The sequence below is a fragment of the Belonocnema kinseyi genome, chromosome 4 (genome assembly GCF_010883055.1).
Source record: "Belonocnema kinseyi isolate 2016_QV_RU_SX_M_011 chromosome 4, B_treatae_v1, whole genome shotgun sequence".
Lineage (NCBI taxonomy): Eukaryota > Metazoa > Arthropoda > Insecta > Hymenoptera > Cynipidae > Belonocnema > Belonocnema kinseyi.
Window position 1 is genome coordinate 33081187 of NC_046660.1, and position 18651 is coordinate 33099837.

An 18651-nucleotide genomic window follows, 5' to 3' on the forward strand; every position below is an offset into this window, starting at 1 on the left:
GGCGCATACTTTGAATAAAATATTTGTTATCATTCTCTTGAAATAAATGTGTTTTTTTCTTGAAAAAATACCGGTTTCATATGTATACACCTGGTACCATGTATGTAGTTCAAGCTAGAGCCGGCAGACGGCGCCACTGGTATACCATGTATGTAGTTCAAGTTGGAGCCGGCAGATCCCAACTATTGTCTTATCATGTATGTAATTCAAGCTAGAGCCGGCAGATGGCGCTCGTGGGGGGCAGCCTTGCCACAAGTGTCTAGAGGAGGGGGTGGTAGGATTTCTCGAGGCTTCTGGAAAGATCTCGAAGCTTCTAGAAAGTTGGGTATTATATATGTAATCCTCGTATACAAGGTGTGTTCAAAAAATAAGGTGACTTTATGGTTTTTCTCAAAAATATTCATTTATTCCTCAATATTTATGTTGTCCCCTTCAAAGTAATCCCCCTCAGATACAATACACTTGTGCCAATGTTTTTTCCAATCATCGAAGCACTTCTGATAATCATTTTGTCGTATAGCCTTGAGTTCTTTCAGCGATGCAGGTTTTATCTCCTCAATCGTTGAAAATCGATGTCCTTTCATGGGTTTCTTCAGTTTTGGGAAAAGCAAAAAGTCACTGGGGGCCAAATCCGGTGAATATGGAGGCTGAGGCATGATTGTGGTGCTGTTTTTAGTCAGAAAATCTTTCACAAGCAACGATGAATGAGCAGGTGCATTATCGTGATGCAAAAGCCACGAATTGTTTTTCTAAAGTACCGGACGATTTTTGCGTATCGCCTCTCGCAAACTTATTAACCGTACGACCTTGTGGTAAGAATTCCTGATGCACTTCGCCATGGTAATCAAAGAAGAGAGTGAGCAAAACTTTCACATTTGACCGAACTTGACGTGCTTTTTCGGTCTTGGAGACTCAGGATGCTGCCACTGAGACGATTGGGCTTTAGTTTCGACGTCATAACCATATACCCACGATTGATCCCCAGTTATAACCGTTTGAGAAAATCAGGATCATTATTGACTTCATTCAACATCTCCTGAGCGATGGTCATGCGATGGATCTTTTGATCAAAATTAAACATTTTTGGAACAAATTTCGCTGACACGCGTCTCATGCCCAAAAAGTCCGAAAAGATAGCATGGCATGAGCCAACCGATATGCCAACATCTTCAGCAACTTCTGTGATGGTAATTCGGCGATTTTTCAACACCATTTCGTCCACTGCTTAAACTTTTTCATCTGTTGCTGACGTGCTGGGACGTCCAGGGCGAGGTTCGTCTTCGACATCCTCTCGGCCTTCTTGGAACAGCTTGTACCACTTATACACATTTTTCTTACTCAGAGTAGACTCACTGGAGTAGAGCACTGGATTCCATTTTTCACGCAAAATTTAATGCAAACTCTTTGCTCCATTTTTTTCGAAAGAAGAAAATCGCCGAGCACACCAAACCCTTCTAACCTTTTACGCCTCTGCCAGAAAAACAACACGAGCTATATAGTCAAAACTGTGAACATATGATCTTGACGAGTGTACCAACACAACAAAACAAAAAATTTAAAACTTGACTGTACATAGCCCGCGAAAATTGAAAAGTCACCTTACTTTTTGAACACACCTCGTATATTGCTTACTGTATATACTTTGCAATAAATTATTTAAAATATAGTGTAAACGTATATCGCTGTCTCACACACAGAACTTTTTCAGCATTGTGCATGCGCTGGAAAAATCGGTTGGTCAAAGAGTTGATCAAGAGTTTATAGTTAAAACATAAATTCACAATGATAATACAAGTCTTTTAGCGTTGTGTTACTCAAAGAAGTATCAGTCGTATCAGTTGCATCATCTTCAAGACTTCCGCTTTCAAGGTAAAGTCTGATAGTTGCCTGTTATTGAGAATTCAAGAACCAGGTCTTAAGAGCTAGAGCATTTCGGAATGCACAAGTTGAATTCCAGCATTGCAGGTGGTGATTGCATGTTTTTGAAACTGTGCTTTACAGTTTTTTCAGTGAGGGACAGCCCAGATCTTCCAGATTATTTACATTTTGTAGATACTGATGGAACCATTTTTTCTTTTGCAATCCTTTAACGTAGACTGCACAAGCACCACCTAGTCTATCTCTGATTATAATAAGCCTCACTTCTTCATAGGGTATGTCACCAGATGTCCAAACAAGACCATTGTAATTGCGCGTCAACCATAAATTTTCACTCTTGTATTTAGCAAGCAGCAAGTACCAAGAGTGCGGTGGTTCAAACAGGTAGACGACAGGTTGCGCGTCTTCCTAAAGAGGAATGATGGCCAGCTCCTTGAAAACGAACTGGTTAATTGGTTTTTTGAAGCCTTGTACGTCCACGATGAACTTCATATCGATAAAAACTGAAGTCTGTTGCTGAAATCATCCCTCTTATATACCTTTCATCCACACCACCATCAATAGCGACATTACCCTCACCAATGTCGATATTACCCCCACCGTATTGAATCATACGGTCATGTATAATTAGACAGTAGGCTGCAGTTTCAGCAGGGAAATTGTTTGCAGATTCAAATTCCAAACGAACGTCCACAGAGGTCTGTTTGAGAAATTCATTTTTTTAGCAATCAATTACAGTAAGTGGAGCGTATTCTTTGAAATCACTTTTCTTCAACATTGTTTCAGGCTTTTTACCTTAGTAGGCTGTCTGAAAGTTTGCATACATCTCATACAGTAGTGCAAACTGATTATGAGCGAAGTCCAGATGAAAATTACCGTACGGATAGTACTGTGAATTGAGGAACACCTTGACATTTGTTATATTACAGTGATCGAAGTGATTAGCATATCTGACTAGTTTATCATTTCTGCCTTTCTGAAAACCCAGTATAATGTACCGTGGTTATTCAAACTGAGTTGACGTTTTCACAGTCCATATATGTCTTGAGTTAGTGTGAAGAAGGGGGTATTCATACAATTCCCATGAGTGAAAACTCATGGTTGTGAGAAAATCTTTTTCAATAAGTTTCAGCAACTGTACTTTTTCCTAATCTGACACTGTCACATATGGTATCATCCACTCCACTTTATGAATCGAGATCTTTAATTGCTCTTCATTTCCTGACTGTTTTCGTGGCTGAACAACAACATTCAAGTCACTGCGTGATCTTGTCAGGACACGTTCATGCCTTGCATTCACAATAATCTTTTGATAGTCTTCAATAAATCCTAAGATCATACCGAGTGGAACAGTAACATCAAAGTATCCCCCATCATTGGTGAGATGTTTGTTCCTTTCGGGATGTCGAGCCATTCTGCATTCTCCATCAAATTAATTTGTCCAGGCGTAAGTGAGGTGTAGTTTTTCATTGTACTAGTAAGACCGACATTCTTGCAACGATCAATCTTAATACCATTAAGTTCATAGCGAATTTCATCAAACAGATAGCAGATGACATTGCTCAATAGTGTTGTACCAGTAATAGCTGTAACTTCATCAGGTCTTGTTAGCCTTCCATACACGTGCAGTAAACTCTTGCTGGGTAGTATACACAAATCTTGATGCTGAATAGCAATTCAAATTTCATCGCTGTTGTTGAATGTTGATAAGGCATAAGGCTGATGTGCATGAATCTCATAGTGAACTATAGACTTATCAAAGCACACTGGTGCTTGAATGTTCAGTATTTCTTCCATTATTTTTGTTGCAACAAAGGGAAATGATAAATATTCTGAATGGGCACTTTAGTTTCTTTTTCCACGAGGTTTGATCTTCAGACCAAGCTGTGCCAGAATGAACACGTTCTAAGGTGTTAGCATCTTGTGCGCTGCTTGAGAACTGACTTGCATTTGGCATGTTGACGCTCCTATATAAACTCCTTTACGATTGTACACGATACTCATTATGATGTTGATTTTACGTGTAGTCGTATTGTCATAACTTTTCCTCGAAAATTCACCAAGTCTCCATCCTGATCGACTATACGGAGCTGAATGTTATGCACGGAGATTGAAAGTTCTGTAATGTATGACAGGCCCATAGTATAAATGAATACTATACAGAAAGTATAAGGAGTTTAGCCATAAAAAAATAAATACCGATACCACGTGGTTCGTGTGCCTGAAACACCAACCTATAAATGCAGAGTGGGGAGTAGAGGGAGTTGAACGCTCCTTGAATGTGTGCTGAGCCAGTTTAGTAGCTAGTGCTATACCGCACATGTTTCGGGTGCACGACGCTACTTGATGGTTTATTATATAAAAATAAGTTTCATAATTAAGCTTTACATTACTGTTATTACAACGACCAGTAACTACTATCGGCTGATGATAACTGATTAAAGCACTGTTATTTTTTTAATATGGTATATATGATGAAGTAATGAAAGCTAATTTAGCTAAATGTAATTTCTGCACTGCAATTTATTAATGTATTTGTGTGTGTGTCCTTCCACTAATCTTTATATTAAGGGACTGATAGAAAACCCGTGTTTAAAAAGTCATCAGAGTGAAAATAAGTTAATAAGTTGCTGGCAAAAACGAGTTACAAAGAAACAAGAATAACGAGGATTGTATCGTACACAGAATATTATCATACAATCTATTCTATCGTTATATTATGATATACAATGCAATCCTCGTTGTCGTCCTTTTTTAACTCGTTTTTGCCCGTAACTTTCTTAACTTATTGTTGCTTCAATGATTTTTTAAACCCAAGTTTGCTATCAGCGCCTCGACATAAATGTATCACAGCGAAAAAAGCTATAAAGTTAAAACATCCAAAAAAGAGGATTCAAGTTGAATGAGCTCACTACATTTTTATTTGATTTAAAACAATTTTTGTTTGAAACTATCAATATGTGTTAAGGTAAGAGAAAGTTTTCTTGGTGCAGATATTTTTTTCATATAAATTAAATTTTATTTGTCGGTAACGGTAATTTTACCTTAGCGAAAATTGATTTCGAAATAGAAGTTGTTTCAAAAAACACATAAATGTATTCCATTTATTCAAACTAAAATCAACCTATTTAGACGTGGAAAAAACTTTATATTGTTTTATGTTTATTCTAACGTATTTTATATTTAATATTCACAAACAGTCTATACAAATAAATTAAAGTAATCAGCGCGCTAAAAGAATTAAAGTATATTATAAACTAATACTATTTTCAGGAAAATTAATAATTCTTTGATCTTAGAGTCATTTCTTCAAATTTTATTCACATTTAATTATCTTATAGATCATAAATCTCTATATAAAATACAAAAATGCTGAATACTGTAGATCTAGATCCCGAGTTGTGCACATTGAAGTACAGCTAGCTTAAATAAATATGTGATAAAATGATTTTTTTTCGTCTTACAAAAAGGTTTCTAATATTTAAAAAGTTGGTTTGGTCCATTTTTTGTTCTTTTCTTCTCCTCGGCCCATCATAATAGTAAATAAACGGCTAGTTGTACCTTAAAGACAGAGCATATAGCCATTGTGATTTACAAAACAAAATTCAAGCCTAAAATACCGCAGTGAGTTTAAAAAGTAGTTTAAAAAATTTAAAGTACTTCAAATTATTAAAAAAATATTTCAGCTAATTTGTGAAAACTATTCTCAAATTATCCATTATCAATTATCAAATGCTTACGTCTTTGCAGACACTGCTTCATCCTCGCCAATAAGAGTATTAAGGCTAACTCTCAGTATATCTGTCAAATTTTTGTATCAAATCCAACATTTTGTATGGATAACCACCATACATGAGCCGCGTCAGGCGGGTATTCGATGTCAAGGGCGAAAAAAATCTTGTACGCCAAGTGAATCGCATTGCATAGGACTCGTATAACCTTATATTTAATATTTGTATCGACGTAGACGTAGCATGCTTCGATTATCGGTAAAGATCCCAAAAATACTGGCAAAGCTTGAATAGATAAGCCGCGTTTATGTAAATTGTCTTTTTGCCTCATTACAGCATTATCCAACTCTTCTGCCTTCTGTAAGGAATATTTATATAATATTTTCATTATGTCAATTATAATTTTAACTCTTGAACAGGGAATTTCGTAATTTTTAACTTCCCAGGAAAAAAGAATCCATTGAAAATACGACTGTGAATTGCGTATCTGTTATTTGCAGATTCAAAAAGTTAAAATAGAATTGGTTTGAGACTATGTGAATCGGTTATTTTCTCAAGCAGCTTCGAATCTGCCATGTACTGTAATGACCATTTCAAGCAAGGTTAGATTAAATCGGTTTCCTTTTTTTGAATGAACCCGACTTTTTTGAGGTTAAGCTGCCATATTTCACGAGATTTTTTAAATTTATAAATTTTCGAAAGAATAAAAGAAATCATGCGCAGGTCTACTGGAATCCTTTTGCAATTTCAGTTATTAGTCTTTTACGGCATATAAGTTAATCAACAAAATTATAACGAGTAAAAGTCTTTAAAAAAGAAATTGGCGGCAGTTTTGGAATTCCAGTGACAGATACGCAATTCAAAAGCCTTCGAAACCCATTCAACAGAAGTGAATGGATTTATGTTTCCTGGGTTGAAACAGACAATTTGAGCAAAGAATTAGAATTTCCACTTTGAAACAGGAAAACTTCTAAAAGAATTATAATTATAATTCTGAGCTAGAGCTAGCAATTTCGGTGAAGAATAATAGTTTTCATTTCAAGCTAATTTTAGACCAAGAAACTTTCCTCTGCAAAATTTTAGAAAAAAAGAGTTGCTACATTTTTCAATTGTAACATAAAATTCTATAAATAAGTGTAATTCTGACTTGTAACAGAGAATTTTATTAGCTAATGTAATTGTAGCTGTGTTTAGGAAGCTTTTCAAAAGGAATATAATTCCAAGTTTGTACGAGGAATAAATAAATAGCATTTTTTTAATTTCCGTAAAGAGTTATAACTTTGTCTTTGGACCAGAGGACTTCGCAAAGAATTATAATTTTTTCTTGGAAGATTTGAAAATTCCTTGTTCTAAATTTGAATATGTTTAAATTCAAAAATCCTTCTTTACGAATAAAAATTTTCCAGAATTTAAATCTTTCCTCTTTTAAATTTTAGAAAAAGGGTGTTACTAACTTTCTAAATCATAATTTAAAAGGTTCTGAATAAATAAAATTCTGATTCGCAACAGCGAATTTTTTGAAAGAAATTTGATTTTAAATTTGATTTTATTTTTTTATTTTATAATTTAGGCTTTGAGATGCGAATTTACATAAAGAATTATAATTTTGATTTTCCAACAAAGAATTTCAATAATAAATTATAATTTTAGGAAATTTTCGTAAAGAATTATTGTTTGACTTGGGAGAGATAATTTTTTACATGGAACGACAATTTGCAAAAATTCCGGCACAAAATGAGATTTGTATTTCTTTTCCAAAATTCCCTGTACCAAATCAGAAACTATTGAAATCATTCAGAATGTTTAGAAATCTCTTGAAATATTTGAAAACCGCTTGAAATCAATAAACTTTTTTGAACTTTTTTAAAATGACCAAGAAAAATAAAAAATTGATCCCGAGAGATCTGGGAAATGACCTACAATTAAAAATTGTGCATCTTGTAGACATCCTGAAAATGCAGTTTGAGACTGTAAATTTCACTATTTTAGATTAGAAAATTCTAAATTATTTTATTTCAAGTTGAAATATTTTAGAGTTCCTCCACACTTTATATATGAAAGCCTAAGAGTTGTATAATTTCTTTTTGAAAGCATTCTGAAACAAATAATTTCAAATTAAAATATTCAATATTGGACAGATGATTATTTTAAGTGATAGTAGTTCAGCAGTTTTAAATTTTGTATTTTCGAAACTTTATAATGTGAAACTGAAAATGTTTCAAATTGAATAGTTTTAAGCGTTTACTATTGGCATATTAGATATGAAGTGGTATTTAAAGTAATTACGTAGTTTTTCTATTAAGAAATATACAACTTCGCGGCTAAATGATGAATTCACTATCATTTATTCGCCTCAAAAACTCCATTGCTTCCAAGTCAAGTGGACACCCTTATCAATAAAAAATAATTACTTACAGGAACGACGATAAAAAACGCTTCTTGTACTTCAGCTTCTGAGGGCCTTGCTGACTTCTGCTTGTACTTAAAAAGTTTCCTTATTTTGAATTGGAGTTTATCATCTAATGTCTGAGCTACAAGAACAATCCCAGGCTGTTCATCTAGAACGATAATTTTAGAATTAAAAATACCACTATTTTAAAAATGATAAGTAATATTGCTAAATGAATAGAGCTGTTTCACATTTTCACATTTTCCCATTTTTTCAATATTTTCCTGCATGCAATGTTAATCCTATCGTCCTTTCAGAAAATTTGCATCTTAAAAAATTTTCATTCATATATTTTAAAATATAAAACGCTGTACTTTTATTATTAAAAAATCAATTCAAAATTTGCCGTAAAGTATTAAAATTAAATTACTTGAAGGTATTAAGTGAACAAATATCACTTCTTCAAAGCTCCATGATTTTTTCAGGTTTTCCAAAACTTCTTCAAAATTTCTTTACTTCTCAATATCTTCCAATTCTTCTGTAACAATTTAACGATAATAAGACGAGGGGCAGGGAAATTTTACAAAGGCACAAACACTATAAAAAATTTAAAAACCTGAATATTTTATTTCAGCAGCTAGGTTCACTGAAATTCCGTTCGAGCGTAGACCAAATATTCAAATTGTGTAATGAGTTTCAACTTTTTCTGTCAAAGATAAATAAAAGTGCTGTTTTATGCTGTTCAAATTCGTAGAATTTGTAGTCGCGCTTGTTCGGACATAACCTTAAAAGTGGCACAAGTGAAAAACAAAAACGAACTGTACTTACTTGTTACAGCTGGATCTATAATTGGGTGCTTCGTAAAGTCTTTAGACTCATTCTCACTTATTGTGGAGACAAAATAGTGTCACAAAATAATCACAAAATCGTAAAATTACTTGCATTACATGGCCCCATGCTGCGAAGCGAACTCGCCAAAAATCGGGAATACCGGCGAGAGGACACCAAAACAAGTGCGCAACGGCGTGGCGCATCACGCAAATATCTTATCTCATATGAGTGCCGATCACTGAAGTGGAATGCGCACTGCCGCCTCGAACGTTTTGGACTCATCACTATACTTTCCAGAACCAAGTGATGCTGCCCTTTTGCAAGGACAACTTTTCGTCAAACGTTTTATGTAACATACCAAATTCTACTGCGACTTCTATCTCTTTTTTAAATGATACTAAACGTTACATTTCTATTTATAATTTCTATGAGTATCGATGAAAATATTTTTTTACATTTAACTACCAATCTGAAATAATTTATTTTACGAGAATATCGGGGAAAGAATTCTATCTTTAATTTCAATAAATATACATTTTTATGGCATGGTATGCTTTGTATATAAATAAATTTGCTATTTCTTTATTGTCATGAGCAATATAATGCATTATTCGGATTTAGTGTTAATACTTTTGATTAGAGGTATTTGTTTTGTTCAATATAAGTTCCAATCTTTCTGTTTAAATATAATTACAACATACGAATAATAAAATCTATTTTCTTCAACATGGTCAATTAAAACATCAATTGCATTCAATCTCGGTAGCATATTCATTTTTTTAGGAATGATTCCCATATTTCTGTACTCTCTTTAAAAGTAAAAGTTTTGTGTAAAGAATTTGTTTAATCTTCACAAAAAGGACGACTTCCATTTTTCTTCACGTGTATTGTCTTCACGGCGATTGGAAGGTAAATGACGTGAGACGGCACTTCAACGTTTTTATATCCTGGTGGTACAAAAGGAAAGAATTCATAAATCGTGTGCACTTTGCGAATGTTGATGTAAGCAATTCAACAAGTCCGAGGGCATAGTTCTTGTAAGAAGAGAGTTCTATTGGTGAAAAATACTCTGCCTCCAGGACAGAAGAGTTTCCAGTCACCGTGAGAGTGAATGATTCTTCCATGATGGTGTTCTTCTCTGTTCTGACTCTAGTCCCTTCATCACGCACTCTTATATAGACAGTATTTATCTTTTATATGCAGTTGTCCACATAGAAATTTCAAACACAAATGTCCACATTCAACACTGTCATAGTCTTGATACCTATCATGATCGTACTTTATCACGCTACCAGTACCTAGGTAATCTACTAAATCCGATGGTTGTTGAAGATTACCGAAACTGTCAAAATATAGAACACTACCACCAACCTTTTTATAGGTTACCCAGTTGGTACCAGGGCCGTGACTATCATCAAGATTGGCAATAGCTGGCTCAATTTGGTGGGGTCCCTTTACAAGTAGCTAATTACGCATAAACACTCCACGAAAATGTGGAATCTTTAGAGCTTTAGCATACTTGAACAGATCGGCATCAGTAAGTGGACTATGAGATAGCTTCACTATAAGTTTTTTGGCACAGGTCTCAGATGAAGTCCTTGTCCTTTTTGATGAGGTTTCATATGAAGGCCTAATCCTTCTCTGTAGGGTTTTAGGTGTAAACCTGTTCCTAGAGCAATAGCCTCCTTTGCACTGTTATGACGTTGAGCTTCTGCCAGCTGTTGTTTGACAGCGCTAGCATCGCTCACCGCCTTAGCTACACCGCTGCTGCACCAGTAATAGAACCAAGTGCACTGAGTCCAGCAAAAATGGGAATCAGTGGTAAAACACCTCCAACTTTTGAAGGTATTAGCAAGATACGTGGCTTTTGCGCTTGATGTTTATCACCTACGCTTTTGACATCTTTCTGTGCACCTCTGATTGCAGACTTGATGACCACTTTAGCATCATTACTTCGTTATATTGCCTTCTTGGCGGTAGTGATAACCTTTCTAAATGCAGTTAGTTTATTTTTGAGAACTGGTTTCTTCTTCTTCAAACTGGATTTTCTCTCCTTTGAACTGAGTTTCTTCTTGAAAATAGACTTCTTTTTCTGGAACCCCATACCGAGTTTTTCTTCTGCATTCATCACGTTAGTTATGGCCAGTGCTGCAGCTTTCTCGTTGATCCCAGCGTCTTTGGCAAAAACACGCTGTCAGGCTTTACTGGCAAGTTCACGATCTGCAGAGTTTCTCACGTCAACGTTTTCACGATTTTGCGAGTATGCAATATCGTGTTCTTTTCACGCTGCGTCTAAAGGATTAATACGAGAACCACCTCTGGCAAGTCGTTTAGGTAACTTAGTACCTGGACCACAGTATTGATAGCCAGGCAAGTGCAACTCAAACGGCAAATTGTTGATGACTTTGTTGATTAATCTTTCACCTCGATGGCTGCGTGACAATTTATTCGCTTTACGATGCGCAATCATTCCTTACTAAATGGAAGTCAGAACGCAACTGAAGTAAAAGCTATATAAGGGCTGTATTTATAACTTTCACAACAGTTGAAATCAAGATGCGGTTCAAGACACAACCCGTTAAATTTCCGCTTGACAATTTTGACACCGTAGTCCAGTCAGAGAAGAAGAGGGTGAAACGGCATGGTAGTCTTCTGCCAGACAGTATTCACGCAGTGTTCTGTGGACCATCGAATTGTGGCCAAACGAATGCATTAGTTACCCCAATCATACACCTAAATGGATTGAATTTTAAGCATGTCTACGTCTACTCGAAATCCCTGAAACAACCAAAGTACAAATTCTAGGAACGTGTATTGAATAATGTGAAAGGTGTTGAATATTTTCCCTTCAGTGAGCATGAAGAAGTAATAGAAGCAAGTGATGCTCAACCAAATTCTATAATTGTATTTGATGATGTGGCCTGTGAGAAAGACGATAACATCAGAGTCATTTTCTGTATGGGTAGGCACGCCCATGTTGACAGTTTTTACTTATGTTATTCTCAATTTCGAGACTTGCGTTCAGCATGTTGGAATACGGACAAGTATGGATTTTTTGTCATTAGCAAGGACAGTGATCTCAACAGAGGAAGCTACAGAAATGGGTTTGACTTTTTGTCTCTTTATAAATACAAATTATGTGATGGAAATCACGTCATTATATATTGACACATCAGTACGTAAACAAGTCAAAGTTTCACAAGGAGAAGGGGGTGCTCCGTCAAATCGCCAAAGCTAGTGAGGCATTTCGACGTAAGCATCGAATGCTAACAATGGGTAAAGAAGCCACTGAAAATATGATAAGTGAAACGTTAAAGCCAATAGTCATGCCACTGCAAAAACTGGTTGACATATATAATGCTTTCACCAAGAAAGAAGTTGAGCAAAAGAGCCCTTAATGGAAAAACATAAAGAGTAGGAGGATGAAGCGGATGATAACGCTTCTTTCATGATAGCTGATGCTGAAAAAAAAAGAAGAAGAAGAAGATCAAGATACAACTATGCTTGAAGATGCTGCAACCAAATCGGCTAATAGTTATGAGAATTTGACAAACAAGTTTCTCAGAATACTACAACAAAATAGGAAGCAGTATCTAGGTATGGTTTATGGTGTGCATAAGCTCAGTGATGGTAGCCTTATTATTGGTGATACACCTATTAGTTTTGAGGGACAATATATCAATGTTGGTGGTAAACAGTATCTAAAAACAATTGGTCTGCTTGAACAGCTGTTTAAAAAGTCTCCCGAAGAGTCATCTATAAGCACTGATGATCTGAACAATTACAAGGAAATATTGATAGCTACAAATGCACACAAGAAGCGGTACATTCTCACTGAACCTATTCGCATCAGCCGAGGTATCAAGTACAAGAACTTTATTGTAAAAATGTTTAATGTATCTTTCAGACGATCGTCAACTAGTGGAGGTTCCCTGCCACAGTATATGCTGGCAAGAAAAAATGTAAAGACTGACTACGTGTACTGGGATGACCCTAACGAACTAGTTGATCGTCCTCGTCTACTCCTAACTTCTCAGGCAGCAGACAACACGAGTCACAACAATGAAATCATATCAAGCATTGAGGAACTGAGTGAAGCTGAAATCAAACATTAGGAGCATACTCGTAACTCTATCGTCAGTATCACGATGAGTATCGACGTGTTTGGACCTCACCTGGATCGAATCGCTGCAGCAAGCCGTGGACCGTCTGGTGTTGGATTTAAAATCACATCTAACGGCCATAATGACGTAGACCGAAAACGACTTTGTAACGCTGGCGAGGCCAAAGAACAATACGACGCAGTCAATTTGGAACTTGTGCAGCGCATCATACAAAACGAGATGCGTACAGTATATGAAATTACATCATCTATGCGAACAGAGATTGATTCTCGAAGAATCAATTAACGAGAAACTGAAAACCCTGCAGATTGGCGCTCAACAAGATTTGTCATTCCGTAACGCGCGATTGAACGCACTCGAGAATGCAAAACGAAAAATTGTCACTAGTAACAAACTACATAGACCCGCTAGAAAGAATGATCCACATCGTCGTGTGCAAATGCGTGGTATAGATGAGACGTGGCAGGCAGATTTGGTTGAAATGCTACCCTATGCCCGTGAGAATAATGGCTATAAGTACCTACTTACCGTCATAGATATTTTCTCCAAGTACGCCTGGGCAGTTCCTGGTAAAAGCAAGAGTGGACCAGATGTCACTTCAGCAATGCAATCTATACTTGTGCAGGCTCGTGTTCCAAAAACTTACACACCGACAAAGGCAAAGAATTTTGTAATTCAAATTTTAAAGAACTTATGCTACGATATGACATCAATCTCTACTCAACGCAATCAATCGCGTCAATCTGTGAAAGATTTAATCGCACGCTCAAGAATAAAATGTGGCCCAATTTAGCTTGAGAGGCAACTACAAGTGGATAGACATTTTATCTGCACTAATCTACATATACAACAATACCAAACATCGATCAATCGGTATAAGGCCAAAAGATGTAACTGCAGAGGATGAAGAGGAGCTTATGCAAGGCTTGAAAAAACTATCAAAATATATCGAGGACAAGGCCAACGTTCAAAGTTGGTGACAGAGTTCGAGTCAGCAAGCATAAACACGTCTTCGACAAAGGATGTACACCCAATTGGACAACTGAGGTATTCACTGTTGATCGGATTATGTTGACAAGCCCCGTGACGTACAAGCAATCAAGAAACGTGGCAGCAAAATTTTTGTAAAGTGGTTGATCTTTGACAGTTCACACAGCAGCTGGATAGATCAATCCGATGTATAATCAACTCTGGGCAATGTTGAATCAACTCTGTAAAATGTTAAACTAAGGTTAAATTAACGTTAAACTAATGTTGAGTTAACGTTAAACTAATGTTAAATTAATGTTAAACTAATGTTAAACTAGTGTTAAAATAATGTTAATTTGAACTTATGATAAGGTAGAGCTGAAATGTTAAGTGTATGCTTATACTACTTGCATGTAAGGTTTTAATAAATAAAAGAAAGAAATTCATATATACGTTGCTTTTTATTCAGTTAAATCATCAAACTATCATTTAAAACTGTTAATAAACCTACTTTTACCGAAAATTCAATCAGTAGAGTATCTGTATTGTTTTTGAGTAAAAATCTCTTGTGGTCGTATGGGTTCAATGCAATTTTGTTATGCTTGACAGTCTCTAAGTTATAAAGCCTTGATCGAATAGTATACTGAGTTCTTGTTTGGATATCAGAATTTCGAAGACATTCCAGATAATCGTCAAAGCAGATACTCTTCTGTACAACGCTTGCTTCGATGCCTTTAGCTTTTTTTACAATATCTTCACCATTCACTCGCCCGCGGTACATTTTGCTGCGCAAGCCAACAAATTCAGTTATAATTTTGCCAGAACATTTATCTTTCATAAGACCCAGAATTTTCTTGTTGGCTTGCGGTATTCCGTAAACATTGTATCGAGAGTAGTCTGATTTGTCGAATTTGTGTATGTCCGACTTCATGTCAAGGTAAATGTCGTTACATTTTATTTCATAGATCAAACTGTCTCTGTCTGTGTACACTATTTTACATTTGTTCCCATACTTTTCTCGCATATAATCATAGTGCAAGTCGTAGGTGAGTATTTTGGACACGTCCAGCACCGCAAGCCCTACATAGATGGGTTTATTAAACAACACTTCTGCTTTTCTCAACTCTATTGCTACAAGATTTTCCGAAAAAATGGAACGATTATGGAAATTTGGTTTAGCTATGAGGGCTTCTGCTCCATACCTACCCTCCCACTTTGTCACAAGTTTAACATTTACATGCTTTCGTACGTTCTCCATAGTTTTTCCGTACACTGCATTGTTTATCAATTTAAATAGGGTCTTCTCAAAGTCATTTTTTGCATTTGTTCGCAATTTTGTATTTAAATCAATGTAACTTTTGAGCCATGTTCCCTAATTGAATTTAAGAACTCTATGAATCTTTAATAAGACCAATCCGTGAGCTAAAGCATGTTTGAGAGCGCGGTAATGGAGAACGTACTTTTACTTCGGCATGAGGGTAGTTAGAAGCTTCTCCTGGCTTGGTCCCGGTGGTTTCGAGTGTTCTGGACAGAACGGTAAATCATTATGTTGATTGTGAAGCTCGGAAGGATAGTACAAATCTACTTCTAGTATATAACCAATCGGTGAATCATCAGAAACATTAAAATCAAAATTTTGAAGATTGGTCACCCACTCGAAACCACCGTGAGGAAGTGGTTGTCCCATCGCCCAACCATACAGATTATTTGCATCAAAATACATGATGTCGGATGCCTCACTATTTTCATTGAATACTGTTATATATTGATTGTTAGCAGCAACGTATCAGTTGGAGCATTGGCTTACTTCACACAATTTGCCCTGTTCAATCATCAACAGCATGTCAACGTCAGTGAGGAGTTCTAGCCGCACATTTGTATGTTTGAGCATGACATCCCATGTCAAGCCAGGAATAGTATAGTAATGTGCTGGATCGAGTCCGTAAGCCTCGAGACACTGTTCTCGGAAACTTTCGAAGACATCGACTAAGAGCAACACGTCAGTCTTCTGTACAGTTTTACATATTCGCCGAGAGTTTTCAGATTGAACACAGACCATACCTGTTGTGCACGTGTATAATCTTCATCAGAAATTGTTAAGTCATTCAAAGTACTGTAAAAATTTTCTTTTGGTGGCAGCTGGCGTTCTTTCAGCTTCTCCCACGAGTCCAGGTATTCATAAGGAAGGACACCTTTGCTCGTGAGGAGTTGGACTTTTTCAGACTCAACATCAGAAAATACTGAATTAACAATTTTGTATTCGTTAACACAGGTCGACAAAGAAAAAAACCTAGTAAGACGACCATACCTACCCGAAGATTTTCGGTTAATAGCGTTTAGATTAGGATATCTCGGAAACCTAGGGTGATGGAACATTTTTGAGGCCAGATTTGAATTCAATGCCCCAAAAACCTTCAGTTAGGTATGGTCGTCTTTCTAGGTTTTTCCGGTTATGAAATTTTTTCAGCCTGTGTAAGGTACGATGCTAATTTTTCCAATGAATACGCCATGAATCGAAATGAATCTATGAGCCTGAATTTTATCTGTGTGTTCTGAACATACTTTGTAAATGCAATATACTTTTCTTTATTCAATGCCAAAACATTTACTTTTCCATCAAGCTGAGTTGCAATATCGCGAATGATAAAATTAGCATCGTACCCACTCAAGTTGTGAAACACAACAGGTATGGTCTTTGTATCTTGGTAAGCAAGGTTGCAGTGTTCATGCGCGGTTCCTACAGTATACGCCAGTGAGATGACAATGGTCTCGAATCTTTTTCATCGGTGGACGTAGTGGTTTGCTACAGATATGACACACTGTCGCTTCTTCAAAGTCTTCCTTTTCTTTGTTTGTCAATGGTTTCATGGGAACCGGCGTGTTGAGTACATTGTCGCAGTTGTTGGCAATCGCCAACAATTCGAGTTCAGACCACTGTTCCGGTTCCAAATTCTCCGGACAGCACTTGTAGAAGGACAGTGCATCGTTGTCGCTACACTTAAAGTAAAAGCCGATATCACAAACCTCGTGTTTCTGGAAAACTTATGTATTTGATGGATGAATTCGAGCGTCCGCAGCCAGTTTAAGAAAAAGAGATTCACAGTCTGCGTTAATAATAAACGGTACTCTTTCCTTGTATTTAAAGTGTCTGAATTCAATGATGTTTTGACTTGTTTTCGGTTTGATATTTGGCTGCTAACGAGACAAGAAAGATCTTTAATCCATAAGTAGTGTTAGTTGAAATTCTATGGCCTGATGTTCTGGATACTGGTGCCTTCTTCTTCATCGCTGCTCTCCTCGTTGATGTAGTTTTCCTCTTCTTCAACGCGGAGAAGGTTTACATGTTGGTGTTTTTTAAGTGAAGTTAGGTGGAGAGTAATGACAGAATTTTTCATTTTTCTTGATTAGGCCATATACATTTACAGAAATATTATTTTGATTTTCAAATTTAGTCAGATCTTTTAGCGCTACAGGAAACGATATGCCGATAAAATTTCGTTGTTCTTCATAGTGTTGATAGCTTAATACTCGATTAGATTTATACTGATAGTTATTAACTGGATGGATCGCCGATAAGATGGCCCATTTAAAAAATTCATTGTCATCTGTGTTTTAAACTTTGATACATGCTTCTTTTCGCGCAATTTCCTTTGGTAGTTTGATATATGAACTACCATTCATAGGGTTCAATTTATTAAAGTTTACTTCCAGCTTCACGATAGAGTGTAATGTCATCAGGAATCTTTCTCTTGGAACTTCTCTACTTCCGTAAAAATCGTGTGTATGACATAATCGGTGAACCATGATTTTAAATCTGTGGTGACGTAAATTTCTTCGTTTCGGGATTTAAAATTTTTCTCTTCCGGTTTCTGTTTACCAATCTTGAGATAATATGCGATGAGTTGTGTATTGATCTTAAAAGCCTTGTGCTCACGCAGGGTCTCACCAACCTCTTCTTCAAATAGAAATGAAGCGTCGTTGAGGAAGGCATCCTTATGCACAAGATTGGCTGTAATACACGTTTTTATTCTGCACTAGAAAGCTCTTTCCACAACAATCCATTTAACTCTGTCACTTACATCACTGATTTTCTCTATTTTTTTTTATACTCAACCACCTCCTCCTTGCTTAATGAGCATTTCGAAACGTGCTTTACAACATTCTAGATGTTCGATGATATTTAAGCATTTTCTTTTTTTATTTATCTCATATGATGGTATTGATCCCAATTTCTTTTTCACTGTCGTCAAGCACAGGTTGCACTGTTGCCTCCATTAATTTATTTTCTCTAGTGTTGTTGAACTCGCAGATTGGATTAGTTCCGATGAATCTCAAAACAATTGTATATATTCTTCACACTCCACAAGTAGCTGCATGGTTAGGTCCAGTAAAAAGAAATCACTATTACAGTTTCACTACTCACTGTTTTCACTGTTCACACTACTCATTGTTTTCACTATTTACTATTCACTTTACTGTTACTTTTTTTTATGTTCACCACTCGATGATTGAAAACGTACTGATTGCGCTTCGCTCGCGTCCGTCTTTTGTAGTCGACAACCCCCTCTTCAGTGGATGTTTCTCGAAGGATTCACGACACAATTATAGGAAACTGTTGTCTCTAATGCACGAAATCTTCTAGAAGGCTAGATGATGTAACTCTTAAAAACCATTGTTTCCATTATATCAAACCTTCAAGAGCCTGCTAGAACTTGTCTTTTCTGGAATT